Source organism: Arachis stenosperma, chromosome 6 (genome assembly GCF_014773155.1).
Source record: "Arachis stenosperma cultivar V10309 chromosome 6, arast.V10309.gnm1.PFL2, whole genome shotgun sequence".
Classification (NCBI taxonomy): Eukaryota; Viridiplantae; Streptophyta; class Magnoliopsida; order Fabales; family Fabaceae; genus Arachis; species Arachis stenosperma.
Genome location: NC_080382.1, coordinates 38,720,557 through 38,728,392, shown reverse-complemented (window position 1 = coordinate 38,728,392; position 7,836 = coordinate 38,720,557). Strand labels below are relative to the sequence as shown.

The 7,836-nt window shown below is 41.3% G+C and overlaps 1 non-coding gene across 1 annotated transcript; it reads right to left on the bottom strand.

Annotated features, from left to right (window-relative positions):
* Positions 1-4,767: 4,767 nt before the first annotated feature.
* On the bottom strand, positions 4,768-4,875 carry LOC130938215 (small nucleolar RNA R71). Its single transcript, XR_009069389.1, has one exon. It is a non-coding gene; the product is annotated as a small nucleolar RNA R71 (small nucleolar RNA).
* Positions 4,876-7,836: the final 2,961 nt, after the last annotated feature.

Here is a 7,836-nt window from a genome sequence, read left to right as displayed (position 1 = left end):
AGCATACACCAAGTGGGCCCCGGAAGTGGATTTATGCATCAATTACTTACTCATGTAAACCCTAGTAGCTAGTCTAGTATAAATAGGATAAGTTATTATTGTATTAGACGTCTTATCTTTTGACAGTTTAATCTTGTGACTGTTTAGTCTTTGATCATTCGGTCTTTTGATCATTCAGGGGGGCTAGCCATTCGGCCATGCCTGAACCTTTCACTTATGTATTTTCAACGGTGGAGTTTCTGCACACCATAGATTAAGGGTTTGGAGCTCTACTGTACCTCAAGTTTCAATACAATTACTATTACTTTCTATTCAATTCTCTTTTATTCTTATTCCAAGATATACGTTGCACAACACTTTGATGAATATGATGATCCGTGACACTCATCATCATTCTCGCTTATGAACGTGCGTGACTGACAACCACTTCCGTTCTACCTTAGGCTGGGCGCATATCTCTTAGATTCCCAACAGAATCTTCGTGGTATAAGCTAGATAGATGGCGGCATTCATGGGGATCCGGAAAGTCTAACCTTGTCTGTGGTATTCCGAGTAGGATCCCGGGAATCCGGAAAGTCTAACCTTGTCTGTGGTATTCCGAGTAGGATTCCGGTATTGAATGACTGTGACGAGCTTCAAACTCCTGAAGGCTGGGCGTGATGACAAACGCAAAAGAATCAAGGGATTCTACTCCAACCTGATTGAGAACCGACAGATGATTAGCCATGCTGTGACAGAGCATTTGGACCATTTTCACTGAGAGGATGGGATGTAGCTATCAACAAGGGTGATGCCTCCAAACGATTAGCCGTGCAGTGACAGCGCATAGGACCATTTTCCCGAGAGGATTAAAAGTAGCCATTGATGATGGTGATGCCCTACATACAGCTTGCCATGGAAAGGAGTAAGAAGGATTTGATGAAAGCAATAAGAAAGTAGAGATTCGAAAGGATTCTAGCATCTCCACACGCCTATCTGAAATTCCCACTATTGATTTACATAAGTATTTCTATCCCTTTTTATTTTCAATTTATTATTAATTTTCGAAACCCATAACCATTTAATCTGCCTAACTGAGATTTACAAGGTGACCATAGCTTGCTTCATACCAACAATCTCTGTGGGATCGACCCTTACTCACGTAAGGTATTACTTGGATGACCCAGTACACTTGCTAGTTAAGTTGAACGGAGTTGTGTCCACACATAGCCAATAGCCATTAAATAAATCTCATGCAAATATAAAGAGGGTCACTGATGAGCGGATAATTTATACGCTTTTTGGCATTGTTTTTAGTATGTTTTTAGTAGTTTTAGTTAGTTTTTTGTATACTTTTTATTAGTTTTTAGTTAAAATTCACTTTTCTGGACTTTACTATGAGTTTGTGTGTTTTTCTATGATTTCAGGTATTTTCTGGCTGAAATTGAGGGACCTGAGCAAAAATCTGATTCAGAGACTGAAAAGGACTGCAGATGCTGTTGGATTCTGACCTCCCTGCACTCGAAGTGGATTTTCTGGAGCTACAGAAGCCCAATTGGCGCGCTCTCAACGGCGTAGAAAAGTAGACATCCTGGGCTTTCCAGCAATATATGATAGTCTATACTTTGCCCAAGATTTGATGGCCCAAACCGGCGTTCAAAGTCACCTTCAGAATTCCCAGCGTTAAACGCCGGAACTGGCACCAAAGTGGGAGTTAAACGCCCAAACTGGCACAAAAGCTGGCGTTTAACTCCAAGAAGGGTCTCTACACGAAAATGCTTCATTGTTCAGCCCAAGCACACACCAAGTGGGCCCGGAAGTGGATTTTTATGTCATTTACTCATTCTTAAGCTACTAGTTCTCTATAAATAGGACCTTTTACTATTGTATTTTCATCTTTCAATCTTAGGATCTGTTGATCATGTTTTTATGATTGAACCCTCTTTGGGAGGCTGGCCTCACGGCCATGCCTAGACCTTGTTCTTATGTATTTTCAACGGTGGAGTTTCTACACACCATAGATTAAGGTGTGGAGCTCTGCTGTACCTCGAGTATTAATGCAATTACTATAGTTCTTCTATTCAATTCAGCTTGTTCTTGTTCCAAGATATCACTTGTTCTTCAACTTGATGAATGTGATGATCCGTGACACTCATCATCATTCTCACCTATGAACGTGTGACTGACAACCACCTCCGTTCTACCTTAGATTGAGTGAATATCTCTTGGATTCCTGATACACGATGCATGGTTGATCGCCTGACAACCGAGCGCTCGCCTGACAAACGAGCTAGCCATTCCGTGAGATCAGAGTCTTCGTGGTATAGGCTAGAACTGATGGCGGCATTCAAGAGAATCCGGAAGGTCTAACCTTGTCTGTGGTATTCTGAGTAGGATTCAATGATTGAATGACTGTGACGTGCTTCAAACTCCTGAGGGCGGGGCGTTAGTGACAGACGCAAAAGAATCACTGGATTCTATTCCGGCCTGATTGAGAACCGACAGATGGATAGCCGTGCCGTGACAGGGTGCGTTGAACATTTCCAATGAGAGGATGGGAGGTAGCCACTGACAACGGTGAAACCCTTGCATAAGCTTGCCATGGAAAGGAGTAAGAAGGATTGGATGAAGACAGTAGGAAAGCAGAGAGACGGAAGGGACAAAGCATCTCCATTCGCTTATCTGAAGTTCTCACCAATGAATTACATAAGTATCTCTATCTTTATCTTTATGTTTTATTCGTATATCACCCATACCCATCTGAGTCTGCCTGACTAAGATTTACAAGGTGACCATAGCTTGCTTCATACCAACAATCTCTGTGGGATCGACCCTTACTCGCGTAAGGCTTATTACTTGGACGACCCAGTACACTTGCTGGTTAGTTGTGTGAAGTTATAGTGATCACAATTTCGTGCACCAAGTTTTTGGCGCCGTTGCCGGGGATTGTTTCGAGTATGGACAACTGACGGTTTATCTTGTTGCTTAGATTAGGTATTTTTCAGAGTTCTTAAGAATGAATTCTAGTGTTTCAAGGTGATGTTCTTATCATCACCAAAGCTGATTGATTCTTATCAATTTAGCTCTTGAATGCAATGTCCTGCTGAAGCTTGGCTAGCCATGTCTAATTTCTTTAGACTAAAGCTTTAGACTAACATTGCATGATTCCTGGAATTCTCATTAAGAGTTTTGATACCTTTATTTTCTTTTCCATTTAATTTTCGAAAAAAAAAATCATAAAAACCAAAAATATTTTATGTTTTTTGTTCAGTCTAGTGTCTCATTTTAAGTTTGGTGTCATGCGTGCATTGTTTATTTGACCTTGGTTCTATTTTCAAGTCAATAGTACAGGGAACTGAAGATTCAGAACATGCAGCAGAGGAATTACACAGAAAAAGCTGGGCGTTCAAAACGCCCAGTGAAGAAGGACAGACTGGCGTTTAAACGCCAGCCAGGGTGCCTGGTTGGGCGTTTAACGCCCAAAAAGGTAGTGCATTGGGCGTTAAACGCCAGAATGTGCACCATTCTGGGCGTTTAACGCCAGGATGGCACAAGAGGGAAGATTCTGTTTTTAATTTAGATTTTTTTCAAGTTTTCAAAGTTTTTCAAAATCAAATCTTTTTCAAATCATATCTTTTCAATCAAATCTTTTTCAAAATCAATTTCTTTCCTTTTTCAAAGATACTTGCTAACAATTAATGATTTGATTGAACAATTCAAGTATGTTGCCTTTTCTGTTGAGAAAGGTTTAATGTTTGAATCATATCTTTTCTTGTTAGCCAAGTCAATATTTTTTTTTTAAAATCAAATCTTTTTAAAATTATTTTCAAATCATATCTTTTCACTCATATCTTTTTAAAACCATAACTTTTCAATCAAATCTTTTTAATCACATCTTTTTCAAAACAGTTTTTAATCATATCTTTTTTATTTCTAATTTCAAAATCTTTTTCAAAAATCACTTGATTTCTTTCCCACTCTTTGTTTTCGAAAATCAATTAAAGTTTTTTTTCAAAACGTTTTTTAAAATCCTTTTAACTTAATTTTCGAAAAATGTCTTCCCCTCTTCTCACATCCTTCTATTTATGGGGTACCACTCCTCCTCAATGCACAATTCGAACTCTATCTCACTAAGTTCGAATTCTCTACTTCTTCCTTCTATTTTTCTTTTCCTCTGACACCTCAAGGAATCTCTATACTGTGACATAGAGGATTCCACATTTTTCTTGTTCTCTTCTCTTTCATATGAGCAGGAACAAAGACAAAAGCATTCTTGTTGAAGCTGACCCTGAACCTGAAAGGACCTTGAAGCGAAAGCTAAGAGAAGCTAAGGCACAACTCTCTATAGAAGACCTGACAGAAACCTTCAAAGAAGAAGAACCCATGGCAGCCGAAAACAACAACAATGCCAACAATGCAAGGAAGGTGCTGGGTGACTTTACTGCACCTACTCCCGACTTCTATGGGAGAAGCATCTCTATCCCTGCCATTGGAGCAAACAACTTTGAGCTTAAGCCTCAATTAGTTTCTCTAATGCAACAGAATTGCAAGTTCCATGGACTTCCATTGGAAGATCCTCATCAGTTCTTAGCTGAATTCTTGCAAATCTGTGACACTGTCAAGACTAATGGGGTTGACCCTGAGGTCTACAGACTAATGCTATTCCCATTTGCTGTAAGAGACAGAGCTAGGACATGGTTGGACTCACAACCTAAAGAAAGCCTGAACTCTTGGGAAAAGCTAGTCAATGCCTTCTTGGCAAAGTTCTTTCCACCTCAAAAATTGAGTAAGCTTAGAATGGAAGTCCAAACCTTCAGACAGAAGGAAGGAGAATCCCTCTATGAAGCTTGGGAAAGATACAAACAATTGATCAGAAAGTGCCCCTCTGACATGCTTTCTGAATGGAGCATCATAGGTATCTTCTATGATGGTCTGTCTGAACTGTCCAAGATGTCTTTGGATAGCTCTGCTGGAGGATCTCTTCATCTGAAGAAGACGCCTGCAGAAGCTCAAGAACTAATTGAAATGGTTGCAAATAACCAATTCATGTACACTTCTGAAAGGAATCCTGTGAACAATGGGACAAATCAGAAGAAAGGAGTTCTTGAGATTGATACTCTGAATGCCATATTGGCTCAGAACAAGATATTGATTCAGCAAGTCAATTTGATTTCTCAAAGTCTGTCTGGAATGCAAAATGCACCTGGCAGTACTAAGGATGCTTCATCTGAAGAAGAAGCTTATGATCCTGAGAACCCTTCAATGGAAGAGGTGAATTACATGGGAGAACCCTATGGAAACACCTATAATTCTTCATGGAGAAATCATCCAAATTTCTCATGGAAGGATCAACAGAGACCTCAACAAGGTTTCAACAACAATAATGGTGGAAGAAACAGGTTTAGCAATGGCAAGCCTTTTCCATCATTTTCTCAGCAACAGACAGAGAATTCTAAGCAGAACCACTCTAACTTAGCAACCATGGTCTCTGATCTAATCAAAACCACTCAAAGTTTCATGACTGAAACAAGGTCCTCCATTAGGAATTTGGAGGCACAAGTGGGACAGCTGAGCAAGAAAGTTACTGAACTCCCTCCAAGTACTCTCCCAAGCAATACAGAAGAAAATCCAAAAGGAGAGTGCAAGGCCATCAACATGACCGAATTTGGAGAGGAAGGAGAGGCAGTGAACGCCACTGAGGAAGACCTCAATGGGCATGTACTGACCTCCACTGAGTTCCCCAATGAGGAACCATGGGAATCTGAGGCTCAAAATGAGACCATAGAGATTCCATTGGACTTACTTCTGCCATTCATGAGCTTTGATGAGTATTCTTCCTCTGAAGAGGATGAGTATGTCACTGAAGAGCAAGTTGCTAAATACCTTGGAGCAATCATGAAGCTAAATGACAAGTTATTTGGTAATGAGACTTGGGAGAATGAACCTCCTTTGCTCACCAAAGAACTGGATGACTTGTCTAGGCAGAAATTACCTCAAAAGAGACAAGATCCTGGGAAGTTTTCAATACCTTGTACCATAGGCACCATGACCTTCACGAAGGCTCTGTGTGACTTGAGGTCAAGTGTGAACCTCATGCCTCTCTCTGTAATGGAGAAGCTAGGGATCTTTGAGGTACAAGCTGCAAGAATCTCACTAGAGATGGCAGACAATTCAAGAAAACAAGCTTATGGACTTGTAGAGGATGTTTTGGTGAAGATTGAAGACCATTACATCCCTGCTGATTTCATAGTCCTAGAGACTGGGAAGTGCATGGATGAATCTATCATCCTTGGCAGACCCTTCCTAGCCACAGCAAAGGCTGTGATTGATGTTGATGGAGGTGAACTGATCATTCAAGTTAATGAAGAATCCTTTGTGTTTAAGGTTCAAGGATATCCCTCTGTCACCATGGAGAGGAAGCATAAAGAGCTTTTCTCAAATCAGAGTCAAACAGAGCCCCCACAGTCAAACTCTAAGTTTGGTGTTGGGAGGCCACAACCAAACTCTAAGTTTGGTGTTGAACCCCCACATTCAAACTCTAAGTTTGGTGTTGGGAGGTTCCAACATTGCTCTGAGCATTTATGAGGCTCCATGAGAGCCCTCTATCAAGCTACTGACATTAAAGAAGCGCTTGTTGGGAGGCAACCCAATGTTATATTTTACCTATTTTCCTTTGTTATTTTATGTTTTCTGTAGGTTGATGATCATGAGAAGTCACAAAATCAATTGAAAAAGCAAAAACAGAATGAAAAACAAGAAGAAAAACAGCACACCCTGGAGGAAGAACCTACTGGCATTTAAATGCCAGTAAGGCTAGCAGATGGGCGTTTAACGCCCAGTCTGGCACCATTCTGGGCGTTTAACGCCAGAAAGGGGCACCAGACTGGCGTTAAACGCCAGATATGGGCAAGCACTTGGCATTAAACGCCAGAAATGGGCACCAGCCCGGCGTTTAACGCCAGAATTGGCTCAAAACGTATTTTTGCATACCATTTGGTGCAGGGATGACTTTTCCTCGACACCTCAGGATCTGTGGACCCCACAGGATCCCCACCAACCCCACCACCCTCTTTCTTCTTCACCTATTCACCAATCACCTCAATACCTCTTCCCCAAAAACCCTTCACCTATCAAATCCCATCTTTCTCTTCACCACTCACATCCATCCTTCATAAAACCCCACCTACCTCACCATTCAAAAATTCAAACCACTTTCCCTCCCAAACCCACCCATAATGGCCGAACCCTACCCCTCCCTTCACCCCTATATAAACCCATCTTCACTCCTTCATTTTCACACACCCTAAACACTACTTCTTCCCCCTTTGGCCGAACCACATAGCCTCCTCCATCTCCTCCATTTTCTTCTTCTTCTACTCTATTCTTTCTTCTTCTGCTCGAGGACGAGCAAACCTTTTAAGTTTGGTGTGGTAAAAGCGTTGCTTTTCGTTTTTCCATAACCATTTATGGCATCCAAGGCCGGAGAAACCTCTAGAAAGAGGAAAGGGAAGGCAAAAGCTTCCACCTCTGAGTCATGGAAGATGGAGAGATTCATCTCAAGGGTGCATCAAGACCACTTCTATGAAGTAGTGGCCTTGAAGAAGGTGATCCCCGAGGTCCCTTTCAAACTCAAAAAGAGTGAATATCTGGAGATTCGACATGAGATTCAAAGAAGAGGTTGGGAAGTTCTCACCAACCCAATTCAACAAGTCGGAATCTTAATGGTTCAAGAGTTCTATGCCAATGCATGGATCACCAAGAGCCATGATCAAAGTGTGAACCCGAACCCAAGGAATTGGCTTACAATGGTTCGGGGGAAATACTTAGATTTTAGTCCGGAAAATGTGAGGTTGGCAT